We start from the raw sequence: 16,230 nt of genomic DNA on the forward strand, positions 1-16,230 counted from the left end.
TGCAAATGTTAGCAACAGAACCAGTATCAAATACCCAGGTGCTACTGCGAGCATTAGTAAGGTACATATCAATAACATGTATATCACATATACCTTTGTTCACTTTGCCATCTTTCTTATCCGCCAAATATTTGGGGCAGTTCCGCTTCAAGTGACCAGTCTGCTTGCAGTAGAAGCACTCAGTTTCAGGCTTAGGTCCAGACTTGGGTTTCTTCTCCTGAGCAGCAACTTGTTTGCTGTTCTTCTTGAAGTTCCCTTTCTTCTTGCCTTTGCCCTTTTTCTTGAAACTGGTGGTCTTATCGACCATCAACACTTGATGCTCCTTCTTGATTTCTACGTCCGCGGCTTTTAGCATTGCGAAGAGCTCAGGAATAGTCTTATTCATCCCTTGCATATTATAGTTCATCACGAAGCTTTTGTAGCTTGGTGGCAGTGATTGAAGAACTCTGTCAATGACACTATCAACAGGAAGATTAACCCCCAGTTGAGTCAAGTGATTATGATACCCAGACATTTTGAGTATATGTTCACTGACAGAACTATTCTCCTCCATCTTGCAGCTATAGAACTTATTGGAGACTTCATATCTCTCAATCCGGGCATTTGCTTGAAATATTAACTTCAACTCCTGGAACATCTCATATGCTCCATGACGTTCAAAACGTCGTTGAAGACCCGGTTCTAAGCCGTAAAGCATGGCACACTGAACTATCGAGTAGTCATCAGCTTTGCTCTGCCAGACGTTCATAACATCTGGTGTTGCTCCTGTAGCAGGCTTGGCACTTAGCGGTGCTTCCAGGACGTAATTCTTCTGTGCAGCAATGAGGATAATCCTCAAGTTACGGACCCAGTCTGTGTAATTGCTACCATCATATTTCAACTTTGCTTTCTCAAGGAACGCGTCAAAATTCAACGGAACAACAGCACGAGCCATCTATCTACAATCAAACATAGACAAGCAAGATACTATCAGGTACTAAGTTCATGATAAATTTAAGTTCAATTAATCATATTACTTAAGAACTCCCACTTAGAAAGATATCCCTCTAATCCTCTAAGTGATCACGTGATCCAAATCAACTAAACCATGTCCGATCATCACGTGAGATGGAGTAGTATCAATGGTGAACATCAATATGTTGATCATATCTACTATATGATTCACGCTCGACCTTTCGGTCTCCGTGTTCCGAGGCCATATCTGTTATATGCTAGGCTCGTCAAGTTAAACCTGAGTATTCCGTGTGTGCAACTGTTTTGCACCCGTTGTATTTGAACGTAGAGCCTATCACACCCGATCATCATGTGGTGTCTTAGCATGAAGAACTTTCGCAATGGTGCATACTCAGGGAGAACACTTATACTTTGATAATTTAGTGAGGGATCATCTTATAATGCTATCGTCAATCAAAGCAAGATAAGATGCATAAAAGATAAACATCACATGCAATCAATATAAGTGATATGATATGGCCATCATCATCTTGTGCTTGTGATCTCCATCTTCAAAACACCGTCACAATCACCATCGTCACCGGCGCGACACCTTGATCACCATCGTAGCATCGTTGTCGTCTCGCCAATCTTATGCTTCCACGACTATCGCTACCGCTTAGTGATAAAGTAAAGCATTACAGCGCAATTGCATTGCATACAATAAAGCGACAACCATATGGCTCCTTCCAGTTGCCGATAACTCGGTTACAAAACATGATCATCTCATACAATAAAATTCAGCATCGTGTCTTGACCATATCACATCACAACATGCCCTGCAAAAACAAGTTAGACGTCCTCTACTTTGTTGTTGCAAGTTTTACGTGGCTGCTACGGGCTTAGCAAGAACCATTCTTACCTACGCATCAAAACCACAACAATAGTTTGTCAAGTTGGTGTTGTTTTAAACTTCGCAAGGACCGGGCGTAGCCACACTTGGTTCAACTAAAGTTGGAGAAACTGACACCCGCCAGCCACCTGTGTGCAAAGCACGTCGGTAGAACTAGTCTCGCGTAAGCGTACGCGTAATGTCGGTCTGGGCCGCTTCATCCAACAATAGCGCCGAACCAAAGTATGACATGCTGGTAAGCAGTATGGCTTATATCGCCCACACCTCACTTGTGTTTTACTTGTGCACAACATCAATGCATAAAACCTAGGCTCGGATGCCACTGTTGGGGAACGTAGTAATTTCAAATTTTTCCTACACACACGCAAGATCATGGTGATGCATAGCAACGAGAGGGGAGAGTGTTGTCTACGTACCCTCGTAGACCGGAAGCGGAAGCGTTAGCACAACGCGGTTGATGTAGTCGTACGTCTTCACGGCCCGACCGATCAAGCACCGAAACTACGGCACCTCCGAGTTCTAGCACACGTTCAGCTCGATGACGATCCCCGGACTCCGATCCAGCAAAGTGTCGGGGAAGAGTTCCATCAGCACGATGGCGTGGTGATGATCTTGATGTTCTACCGTCGCAGGACTTCGCCTAAGCACCACTACAATATTATCGAGGATTATGGTGGAGGGGGGCACCGCACACGGCTAAGAGAACGATCACGAAGATCAACTTGTGTGTCTAGAGGTGCCCCCCTGCCCCTGTATATAAAGGAGCAAGGGGGGAGGCCGGCCGGCCCTTGAGGCACGCCAAGGAGGGGGGAGTCCTCCTCCTAGTAGGAGTACGACTCCCCTTTCCTAGTCCAACTAGGAAGAGGGAAGGGGGAAGGAAAGAGAGGGAGAGGGAGAGGGAAAGAGGGGCCGCGCCCCCTCCCCTAGTCCAATTCGGACTCCCCATGGGAGGGGGCGCGCCACCTCCTAGGCTGCTTCTCTCTCTCTCCCCTCAGGCCCACTAAGGCCCAATACTTCCCCAGGGGGTTCCGGTAACCCTTCCGGCACTCCGGTTTTCTCCGAAATCACCCGAAACACTTCCGGTGTCCGAATATAGCCATCCAATATATCGATCTTTATGTCTCGACCATTTCGAGACTCCTCGTCATGTTCGTGATCATATCCGGGACTCCGAACAACCTTCGGTACATCAAAATATATAAACTCATAATGAAACTGTCATCATAACGTTAAGCGTGCGGACCCTACGGGTTCGAGAACAATGTAGACATGACCGAGACACGTCTCCGGTCAATAACCAATAGCGGAACATGGATGCTCATATTGGCTCCCACATATTCTACGAAGATCTTTTATCGGTCAGACCGCATAACAACATACGTTGTTCCTTTTGTCATCGGTATGTTACTTGCCCGAGATTTGATCGTCGGTATCTCAATACCTAGTTCAATCTCGTTACCGGCAAGTCTCTTTACTCGTTCTGTAATACATCATCCCGCAACTAACTTATTAGTTGTAGTGCTTGCAAGGCTTATGTGATGTGCATTACCAAGAGGGCCCAGAGATACCTCTCCGACAATCGGAGTGACAAATCCTAATCTTGAAATACGCCAACCCAACAAGTACCTTTGGAGACACCTATAGAGCACCTTTATAATCACCCAGTTACGTTGTGACGTTTGGTGGCACACAAAGTATTCCTCCGGTAAACGGGAGTTGCATAATCTCATAGTCATAGGAACATGTATAAGTCATGAAGAAAGCAATAGCAACAAACTAAACGATCAAGTGCTATGCTAACGGAATGGGTCAAGTCAATCACATCATTCTCCTAACGATGTGATCCCGTTAATCAAATGACAACTCATGTCTATGGTTAGGAAACATAACCATCTTTGATCAATGAGCTAGTCAAGTAGAGGCATACTAGTGACACTATGTTTGTCTATGTATTCACACATGTATTATGTTTCTGGTTAATACAATTCTAGCATGAATAATAAACATTTATCATGATATAAGGAAATAAATAATAACTTTATTATTGCCTCTAGGGCATATTTCCTTCACGACGCCGACACCCCAACCCCGAGCCTGACCCGACACCCCGACCCCGACAACCGACCCCCTGACCCCGACACCCCGACCCCGACACGACACCCCGACCCCCCGACCCCGAAACAGCACCCTGACCCCGACACGGCACCCCGACACCGACACGACACCCCGACCCCCCGACCCCGAAACAGCACCCCGACCCCGACACGTCACCCCAACACCGACACGACACCCCGACCCCCGACACCTCCCGAAAAGGTGTTCTTTGGCCTTCCAGAGGCCGACGAGGTCATATATTTGTGAATTATTAGTTAGGTCATATATTTTTTGATTTTATTTTGAAAAACATCATATATAATTGTGTTGATCGGGTAGTTTTGAATGTGCAGTTGTTTCATCGCTGCGAGGTTTGGTGTTCGACGACCTCGCCATGCGTTTGACGAGCTCTGCCCCTTCATTCGTGGGTGAGCACAAATGACATGTCCTCCTCCCCCATTAATTATTTGATCTATTCCGATGAAACATGATAGCTAGCTATATACGTGTCTTGAATCATCAGTATGCGTAACCAATATGTGTCTCCCATTCGAAAGTGTCATAGTTATAAATATGCATGCATTTGCATATTTATAACCTTGATTCTTTCGAATTGTCCAACGCTATCCATGGACAGCCCGAGTATGTGTAGATTGGGTTCGTTTTCCCATATGCTTTGCTCCGGATCCGAGGCATAAATTTCGTCAGTGCCTCCCCTGTTGTTCTCCGGGTACACATCCTCTCTGTTTATTGCAGAGACGTGTATCAGGAGAACAGCGGGGAGGTGCTGCCAAAATTTTGCGTCAGATCCGGAGCATAGCATGGGAAAACGAACCCAATCTACACATACACGAGTGGGATTAGGACCTATCATTACCTATTAGAGTGTAGGTTGCATGGACGTAATAAAATTGACAAAGTAGATCAACTGATGAATATATACATGGTGAATTACATATATAATTGTTGTGTGTCCAGTAGCTCTGAAAGTCAAGATGAGTGATCGTGCGTGGATGTATACCGGTCACATTGGGCGCTGAATGGTTCACAAAAACCAAGGGGTTTGTGCAAGCTGCATTTGCAAATGGCCAGAGGAAAACCTGGTGCCCCTGTTTCCGGTGCGGCAATTGGGAAAAGAGGACAGAGGCTGAAATGGGTAAACACCTACAGAAGAGTGGTTCAACTTGGGCAGAGAATGCTATGATGCAATTATGATAGTATTTGGACGCTTTCTACCCAAAGGCCATGTAATGCCTGCAAACCTGTACCGGTCGGACAAAATCCTCCGTGCACTGAAGATGCCCTATGAGAAGATACATGCCTATGAGAAAGGATGTGCCTTATTTAGTCTTGACTATGCGGACTTGAACTATTGTCCCATTTGCAAGTCTTCCAGGTATATTGTGGTAGACAATGGTATGGGTGAGAAGACACAGACCAAAATACCCATTAGTGTTCTTCGATATATGCCAATCGTACCAAGACTTCAATGTCTTTTCATGGTCGAAGAGACGGCCAGACAGATGACATGGCACAAAATAGGCAAAAGAACTGAATTAGATGCAGATGGGAATCTGATGATGGTACACACATCGGATGGTGTTGCGTGGAAAAAGTTTGATGAATTACATGCTGACAAAGCGGCAGATCCGAGGCATCCTCGAGTCGGCATCAGCACGGATGGGTTCAGTGTGTTTGGTATGAAGGCAGCCCAATACAGTTGTTGGCCCGTATTTGTCTTTCCACTCAATCTCCCCCCAGACAGATTATGCAAAGAAAGAACATTTTCCTGACATTGATAATTCCAGGGCCCAACTATCCGGGGAAAAATATGAATGTGTACATGCAGCCGCTTAAGGACGAATTGCAAGAAGCCTAGAATAATGGGTTCAAGACATACGACGCCTATAGCAAACGGAACTTCATAATGCGTGTCTGGTACATGTACTCGACGCATGACTTGCCGGCGTATGCGCTATTCGTTGGCTGGTGTGTGCATGGAAGGTTCCTGTGCCCCACATGCAAGGGAGCTCTTGAGTTTCGTTGGCTTCAGGCCGGTCGCAAGTTTTCTTGCTTCGACATGCATAGACAGTTCCTGGATCCTCGCCATAAGTTCAGGAAAGACAAGAAGAACTTCATCAGAGGTAGAGTTGTCAAAAAGTCTGCACCACGTGCATTGACAGGCCAACAGAACCTGGATCAGTTAAACGCTCTCGAGCCAGATCCACAGCGTCCAGGGTACTTCAAGGGGTATAATACTAAGCACGTGTGGACTCACGAAACATGCTTATGGGATCTGCCTTACTTCAAAGACCTCCTTTGCCCACACAACATCGACGTGATGCACACTGAGAAGAATATCGCCGAGGCACTTTTTGGTACATTGTTCGGCATAGATGGGAAGTCAAAGGATAATACTAAGGCTAGAGTCGATCTGGAGGCGCTATGTGATAGGCCGTTACAAAACATGAAAGAACCGAAAGGAAAGCAGAATTGGACGAAGCCAAAGGCATGGTTCAATCTTTGAAGGTCAGCTATGAGGGAAATTATCTTGTGGGTGCAACAGCAGTTGATGTTCCCCGATGGGTATGCAGCGAATCTAAAGAGGGGAGCGAATCTTGATAAATTGAAGATATTTGGTCTCAAGAGTCATGATTGGCACATATGGATTGAGCAGGTAATGCTGGTGATGTTGCGTGGCTTCATCCCTGAGGATGAATGGCTAGTACTGGCAGAACTCAGCTATTTCTTCCATGTTCTTTGTGCGAAAGAACTATCGCCTGGCGTGCTAGAAGAAATGGAAGAGTTGGCGCCGGATTTGATCTGCAAGTTAGAGAAGATCTTTCCACCGGGCTTCTATAATCCAATGCAGCATTTGATTTTGCATCTCCCGACCGAGGCAAGATTGGGGGGCCCATGCGAAATTGTTGGTGCTGCCCAACTGAGAGGATGCAGAAGACGCTTTGAGAAAAATGTAAAAATAAACGTAGAATTGAAGCATCGATGGACGAGGCATTCATCACAGAGGAGGCGGCAAACTTCGTAACAGCACACTACGAAGCCAAAAATCATCATTTGCATAATCCGAAGCCTCGGTACAATGCTGATGACCCTAAAAAGGGTGGATCCAACCTCAGCCTATTCAAAGGGAATCTCGCACCAGCTAGTGTTTCACATCCAGTATCTTTGGATAACGAAGAATGGCAGACCATTTCGTTGTATATCTTCAACAACCTGATAGAAGTGCGGCCGTACATCGAGTAAGTTCTCGGTACATTGTTTCGCAACTTCTATTTCCTTTGAACTGCTCTTATTCCTGGATATGTCATACAGTCGATACGTCGCCATATTCTCGTATGGAGCGGAGATCCAAAAGGATTCCGTCGAAGAGTATGAGCTTCTCGCAAAGCAAGGAGGCGGCTATCCCGGTTTCATCTCTTGGTTCAAACAAACGGTAATTTCTATTAGACAATTTCATTTCATTCGCTAATTTGTGTGTAATGCAACAATCCTTTCATATTAAACTTGTAGGATAATTCAGAGTCTATGGACACTGAATTGAGACAAGTCTCTAATGGTTTTGACTATAAGGTCCGTTCATTTGACAAGTACGACATCAACGGGTATCGCTTTCGTACCTATGGCAAAGAGCTATCTATGGCCGACCGAAAGTCTACAAATTATTGTGTATCTGCTATCGGCGAAGGAGGTACCGAGTATTATGGGAGAGTTGAAGCGATTTATGAACTTCTGTTCTATGGTGAAAACCCACCGAATGTCGTAGTCTTCAAATGTTATTGGTTTCAGCCGAAGGAGACTAGAAGGACTCATGAACATATAGGGCTAGTTGAAATCAACCAAAGCACCCATTTAGATGTTCCTGATGTCTATATTACGGCTCAACAGGCGACCCAAGTATTCTATCTACCGTGGGCCTGCCAAACTAATCCAAATCTGAAAGGTTGGGATGTCGTTTATGAAGTGCCGCCACGTGCTAGACTTTCTCCCCCAAAGGAAGAGGATTATGAACCTCACATTAACCCAGACACATATGAAGGAGAATTCTTCCAAGAGACACGTCTTTCCAAAAAGCGTTTCAAGAACCGCTATACTTCACCCCAAAACATTGAAGTAGACAACGACAGTGAATCCGACATCACACCAGAGGAGGAACAAGAAGAGCCGGAACAAGAAGAGGTTACTGCTGCGGATGACCTGTCAATGCTTGACCGATTACGTCAAGGTGGCCTTGCACATGTTGATGCCAATGAACCCTATGAGCCCATCATTGATTATAGTGATGTTGATGATTATGCATTTATTGATGATACTGATCAAGATTATTAGTAGTGTCGGGTATTCAATTTTTTTATGTTGTACTTGATGATGATACACTTAAGTGATATACATATTATTATTCATGTCGGTACTTTTTGTTGGGGAACGTTGCAGAAAACAAAAAATTTCCTACGGTTTCACCAAGATCCATCTATGAGTTCATATAGCAACGAGTGATCGGATTGCATCTACATACCTTTGTAGATCACGCGCGGAAGCGTTCAAAGAACGGGGATGAGGAAGTCGTACTCGACGTGATCCAAATCACCGGAGATCCTAGCGCCGAACGGACGGCACCTCCGTGTTCAACACACGTACGGTCAGCGTGACATCTCCTCCTTCTTGATCCAGCAAGGGGGAAGGAGAGGTTGATGAAGATCCAGCAGCACGACGGCGTGGTGGTGGATGCAGCAGTCACCGCAGCAGGGCTTGGCCGTTCTTCTGCGAGAGGGAGAGGTGTAGCAGGGGAGAGGGAGGCGCCAAGAGTCAAGGGTGCGGCTGCCCCTCGCTCCCCCCTTTATATAAGCTCCCCAAGGTGGGGCGCCGGCCCTAGGAGATGGGATCTCCTAGGGGGGTGGCGGCCAAGGGTGGAGTGGCCCCCAAGGCAAGTGGGGCGCCCCCCCCCCCCACCCTAGGGTTTCCAACCCTAGGCGCAGGGGTGGGCCAAGGGGGGCGCACCAGTCCACTATGGGATGGTTCCCCTCCCCACTTCAGCCCATGGGGCCCTCCGGGATGGGTGGTCCCACCCGGTGGTCCCGGTACAATACCGGTGACCCCCGAAACTCTTGCAATGGCCGAAACTGCACTTCCTATATATAATTCTTCACCTCCGGACCATTCCGGAACTCCTCGTGACGTCCGGGATCTCATCCGGGACTCCAAACAACTTTCGGGTTACTGCATATTCATATCTCTACAACCCTAGCGTCACCGAACCTTAAGTGTGTAGACCCTACGGGTTCGGGAGACATGTAGACATGACCGAGATGGCTCTCCGGTCAATAACCAACAGCGGGATCTGGATACCCATGTTGGCTCCCACATGCTCCTCGATGATCTCATCGGATGAACCACGATGTCGAGGATTCAAGCAACCCCGTATACAATTCCCTTTGTCAATCGGTACATTACTTGCCCGAGATTCGATCGTCGGTATCCCAATACCTCGTTCAATCTTGTTACCGGCAAGTCACTTTACTCATACTGTAATGCATGATCCCATGACCAGACACTTGGTCACTTTGAGCTCATTATGATGATGCATTACCGAGTGGGCCCAGAGATACCTCTCCGTCATACGAAGTGACAAATCCCAGTCTTGATCCGTGTCAACCCAACAGACACCCGTAGTATACCTTTATAGTCACCCAGTTACGTTGTGATGTTTGGTACACCCAAAGCACTCCTACGGTATCCGGGAGTTACACGATCTCATGGTCTAAGGAAAAGATACTTGACATTGGAAAAACTCTAGCAAACGAACTATACGATCTTGTGCTATGTTTAGGATTGGGTCTTGTCCATCACATCATTCTTCTAATGATGTGATATCGTTATCAATGACATCCAATGTCCATAGTCAGGAAACCATGACTATCTATTGATCAACGAGCTAGTCAACTAGAGGCTTACTAGGGACATGTTGGTGTCTATGTATTCACACATGTATTACGATTTCCGGATAACACAATTATAGCATGAATAAAAGACAATTATCATGAACAAGGAAATATAATAATAATCCTTTTATTATTACCTCTAGGGCATATTTCCAACAGTCTCCCACTTGCACTAGAGTCAATAATCTAGTTACATTGTGATGAATCGAACACCCATGGAATTCTGGTGTTGATCATGTTTTGCTCTAGGGAGAGGTTTAGTCAACGGATCTGCTATATTCAGGTCTGTATGTACTTTACAAATATCTATGTCTCCATCTTGAACATTTTCATGAATGGAGTTGAAGCGACGCTTGATGTGCCTGGTCTTCTTGTGAAACCTGGGCTCCTTGGCAAGTGCAATAGCTCCAATGTTGTCATAGAAGAGTTTGATCGGCCCCGACGCATTGGGTATGACTCCTAGGTCGGTGATGAACTCCTTCACCCAAATTGCTTCATGCGCTGCCTCCGAAGCTGCCATGTACTCCGCTTCACATGTAGATCCCGCCACGATGCTCTGCTTGCAACTGCACCAGCTTACTGCCCCACCATTCAAAATATACACGTATCCGGTTTCTGACTTAGAGTCATCCAGATCTGTGTCGAAGCTAGCATCGACGTAACCCTTTACGACGATCTCTTCGTCACCTCCATAAACGAGAAACATTTCCTTAGTCCTTTTCAGGTACTTCAGGATATTCTTGACCGCTGTCCAGTGTTCCTTGAAGGGATTACTTTGGTACCTACCTACCAAACTTACGGCAAGGTTTACGTCAGGTCTGGTATATAGCATGGCATACATAATAGAACCTATGGCTGAGGCATAGGGGATGACACTCATCTCTTCTATATCTTCTGCCGTGGTCGGACATTGAGCTGAGCTCAATTTCACACCTTGCAACACAGGCAAGAACCCCTTCTTAGACTGATCCATATTGAACTTCTTCAATATCTTATCAAGGTATGTGCTTTGTGAAATACCTATGAGGCGTCTTGATCTATCTCTATAGATCTTGATGCCTAATATATAAGCAGCTTCTCCAAGGTCCTTCATTGAAAAACTCTTATTCAAGTAGGCCTTAATGCTGTCCAAAAGTTCTATATCATTTCCCATCAAAAGTATGTCATCTACATATAATATGAGAAATGCTATAGAGCTCCCACTCACTTTCTTGTAAACGTAGGCTTCTCCATAAGTCTGCATAAACCCAAACGCTTTGATCATCTCATCAAAGTGAATATTCCAACTCCGAGATGCTTGCACCAGCCCATAAATGGATCGCTGGAGCTTGCATACCTTGTTAGCATTCTTAGGGTCGACAAAACCTTCCGGCTGCATCATATACAATTCTTCCTTAAGGAAACCATTAAGGCATGCCGTTTTGACGTCCATTTGCCATATCTCATAATCATAGTATGCGGCAATTGCTAACATAATTCGGACGGACTTCAGCTTCGCTACGGGAGAGAAAGTCTCATCGTAGTCAACCCCTTGAACTTGTCGATAACCCTTAGCGACAAGTCGAGCTTTATAGATGGTAACATTACCATCCGCGTCCGTCTTCTTCTTAAAGATCCATTTGTTTTCCGTCGCTCGCCGATCATCAGGCAAGTCTGTCAAAGTCCATACTTTGTTTTCATACATGGATCCTATCTCGGATTGCATGGCTTCCAGCCATTTATCGGAATCCGGGCCCGCCATCGCTTCTTCATAGTTCGAAGGTTCACCGTTGTCTAACAATATGATTTCCAAGACAGGGTTGCCGTACCACTCTGGTGCGGAACGTGTCCTTGTGGACCTACGAAGTTCAGTAGCAACTTGATCTGAAGTTTCATGATCATCATCATTAACTTCCTCTCTAGTCGGTGTAGGCACCTCAGGAACATTTTCTTGAGTTGCGCCATTTTCTGGTTCGAGAGGTAATACTTCATCAAGTTCTACTTTCCTCCCACTTACTTCTTTCGAGAGAAACTCCTTCTCTAGAAAGGATCCATTCTTGGCAACAAAGATCTTGCCTTCGGATCTGAGGTAGAAGGTATACCCAATAGTTTCTTTAGGGTATCCTATGAAGACGCATTTTTCCGACTTGGGTTCGAGCTTTTCAGGTTGAAGTTTCTTGACATAAGCATCGCATCCCCAAACTTTTAGAAATGACAGCTTAGGTTTCTTCCCAAACCATAATTCATACGGTGTTGTCTCAACGGATTTCGACGGAGCCCTATTTAAAGTGAATGTGGCAGTCTCTAAAGCATAGCCCCAAAATGAAAGCGGTAAATCGGTAAGAGACATCATAGATCGCACCATATCTAATAGAGTGCGATTACGACGTTCGGACACACCATTACGCTGAGGTGTTCCAGGCGGTGTGAGTTGTGAAACTATTCCACTTTTTCTTAAGTGTGTGCCAAATTCGTGACTCAAGTATTCTCCTCCACGATCTGATCGCAAGAACTTGATTTTCCTGTCACGTTGATTCTCAACCTCACTCTGAAATTCCTTGAACCTTTCAAAGGTCTCAGACTTGTGTTTCATTAAGTAGACATACCCATATCTACTCAAGTCATCAGTGAGGGTGAGAACATAACGATAACCACCGCGAGCCTCAACACTCATTGGACCGCACACATCAGTATGTATGATTTCCAATAAGTTGGTTGCTCGCTCCATTGTTCCTGAGAACGGAGTCTTGGTCATTTTACCCATGAGGCATGGTTCACACGTGTCAAATGATTCGTAATCAAGAGACTCTAAAAGCCCATCTGCATGGAGCTTCTTCATGCGTTTGACACCTATGTGACCAAGGCGGCAGTGCCACAAGTATGTGGGACTATCATTATCAATCTTACATCTTTTGGTACTCACACTATGAATATGTGTAGCATTACGCTCGAGATTCATTAAGAATAAACCATTCACCATCGGAGCATGACCATAAAACATATCTCTCATATAAATAGAACAACCATTATTCTCGGATTTAAATGAGTAGCCATCTCGTATTAAACGAGATTCTGATACAATGTTCATGCTCAAACTTGGCACTAAATAACAATTATTGAGGTTCAAAACTAATCCCGTAGGTAAATGTAGAGGTAGCGCGCCGACGGCGATCACATCGACCTTGGAACCATTCCCGACGCGCATCGTCACCTCGTCCTTCGCCAGTCTCCGCTTATTCCGCAGCTCCTGCTTTGAGTTACAAATGTGAGCAACTGCACCGGTATCAAATACCCAGGAGCTACTACGAGTACTGGTAAGGTACACATCAATTACATGTATATCACATATACCTTTTGTTTTGCCGGCCTTCTTGTCCGCTAAGTATTTGGGGCAGTTCCGCTTGCAGTGACCACTTTCCTTGCAATAAAAGCACTCAGTCTCAGGCTTGGGTCCATTCTTTGGCTTCTTCCCGGCAGCTTGCTTACCGGGCGCGGCAACTCCCTTGCCGTCCTTCTTGAAGTTCTTCTTACCCTTGCCATTTTTGAACTTAGTGGTTTTATTCACCATCAACACTTGATGTTCCTTTTTGACTTCTACCTCTGCTGATTTCAGCATTGCAAATACTTTAGGAATGGTCTTTTCCATCCCCTGCATATTGAAGTTCATCACAAAGCTCTTATAGCTCGGTGGAAGCGACTAAAGGATTCTGTCAATGACCGCGTCATCCAGGAGATTAAATCCCAGCTGAGTCAAGCGGTTATGTAACCCAGACATAGTGAGTATGTGCTCACTGACAGAACTATTTTCCTCCATCTTACAGCTGAAGAACTTGTCGGAGACTTCATTTCTCTCGACCCGGGCATGAGCTTGAAAAACCATTTTCAGCTCTTCGAACATCTCATATGCTCCGTGTCTCTCAAAACGCTTTTGGAGCCCCAGTTCTAAGCTGTAAAGCATGCCGCACTGAACGAGGGAGTAATCATCGGTACGTGTCTGCCAAGCGTTCATAACGTCTTGTTCTGCAGGGAGAACAGGTGCTTCACCTAGCGGTGCTTGTAGGACATAATCTTTCTTGGCAGCTATGAGGATGATCCTCAGGTTCCGGACCCAGTCCGTATAGTTGCTGCCATCATCTTTCATCTTGGTTTTCTCTAGGAACGCGTTGAAGTTGAGGACAACGTTGGCCATTTGATCTACAAGACATATTGTAAATATTTTAGAATAAGTTCATAATAATTAAGTTCATCTATTTAATGAATTCCCACTTAGATAGACATCCCTCCAGTCATCTAAGTATAACATGATCCGAGTTAACTAGGCCGTGTCCGATCATCATGTGATCCGCACTAGTCAACATCGGTGAACATCTTCATGTTGATCGTATCTTCTATACGACTCATGCTCGACCTTTCGGTCTTCTGTGTTCCGAGGCCATGTCTGTACATGCTAGGCTTGTCAAGTCAACCTAAGTGTTTGCATGTGTAAATCTGTCTTACACCCGTTGTATGTGAACGTTGGAATCTATCACACCCGATCATCACGTGGTGCTTCGAAACAACGAACTGTCGCAATGGCGCACAGTTAGGGGGAACACTTTCTTGAAATTATTATGAGGGATCATCTTATTTACTACCGTCGTTCTAAGTAAACAAGATGCAAAAACATGATAAACATCACATGCAATCAAATAATAATAGTGACATGATATGGCCAATATCACATAGCTCCTTTGATCTCCATCTTGGGGCTCCATGATCATCTTGTCACCGGCATGACACCATGATCTCCATCATCATGATCTCCATCATCGTGTCTCCATGAAGTTGCTCGCCAACTATTACTTCTACTACTATGGCTAACACGTTTAGCAATAAAGTAAAGTAATTTACATGGCGTTTCTCAATGACACGCAGGTCATACAAAAAATAAAGACAACTCCTATGGCTCCTGCCGGTTGTCATACTCATCAACATGCAAGTCATGATTCCTATTACAAGAACATGATCTCATACATCACATATATATCATTCATCATTCATCACAACTTTGGCCATATCACATCACAGAACACTTGCTGCAAAAACAAGTTAGACGTCCTCTAATTGTTGTTGCAAGTTTTACGTGGCTGCAATAGGGTTCTAGCAAGAACGTTTTCTTACCTACGTGAAAGCCACAATGTGATTTGTCAACTTCTATTTACCCTTCATAAGGACCCTTTTCATCGAATCCGCTCCAACTAAAGTGGGAGAGACAGACACCCGCCAGCCACCTTATGCAACTAGTGCATGTCACTCGGTGGAACCGGTCTCACGTAAGCGTACGTGTAAGGTTGGTTCGGGCCGCTTCATCCCACAATACTGCTGAAGCAAAATAAGACTAGTAGCGGCAAGAAAGTTTACAACATCTACGCCCACAACAAATTGTGTTCTACTCATGCAAAGAGAACTACGCATAGACCTAGCTCATGATGCCACTGTTGGGGAACGTTGCAGAAAACAAAAAATTTCCTACGGTTCCACCAAGATCCATCTATGAGTTCATCTAGCAACGAGTGATCGGGTTGCATCTACATACCTTTGTAGATCACGCGCGGAAGCGTTCAAAGAACAGGGATGAGGAAGTCGTACTCGACGTGATCCAAATCACCGGAGATCCTAGCGCCGAACGGATGGCACCTCCGTGTTCAACACACGTACGGTCAGCGTGACGTCTCCTCCTTCTTGATCCAGCAAGGGGGAAGGAGAGGTTGATGAAGATCCAGCAGCACGACGGCATGGTGGTGGATGCAGCAGTCACCGCAGCAGGGCTTCACCGTTCTTCTGCGAGAGGGAGAGGTGTAGCAGGGGAGAGGGAGGCGCCAAGAGTCAAGGGTGCGGCTGCCCCTCGCTCCCCCTTTATATAGGCTCCCCAAGGTGGGGCTCCGGCCCTAGGAGATGGGATCTCCTAGGGGGGCGGCGGCCAAGGGTGGAGTGGCCCCCAAGGCAAGTGGGGCGCCCCCCCCCCACCCTAGGGTTTCCAACCCTAGGCGCAGGGGGTGGGCCAAGGGGGGCGCACCAGCCCACTATGGGCTGGTTCCCCTCCCCACTTCAGCCCATGGGGCCCTCCGGGATGGGTGGTCCCACCCGGTGGACCCCCGAGACCCATCCGGTGGTCCCGGTACAGTACCGGTGACCCCCGAAACTCTCCCGATGGCCGAAACTGCACTTCCTATATATAATTCGTCACCTCCGGACCATTCCGGAACTCCTCGTGACCTCCGGGATCTCATCCGGGACTCCGAACAACTTTCGGGTTACTGCATATTCATATCTCTACAACCCTAGCGTCACTGAACCTTAAGTGTGTAGACCCTA

The sequence above is a fragment of the Triticum urartu genome, chromosome 1A (assembly GCF_056163025.1).
Source record: "Triticum urartu cultivar PI428250 chromosome 1A, HENAU_Tu73, whole genome shotgun sequence".
In the NCBI taxonomy this organism is placed as follows: Eukaryota; Viridiplantae; Streptophyta; class Magnoliopsida; order Poales; family Poaceae; genus Triticum; species Triticum urartu.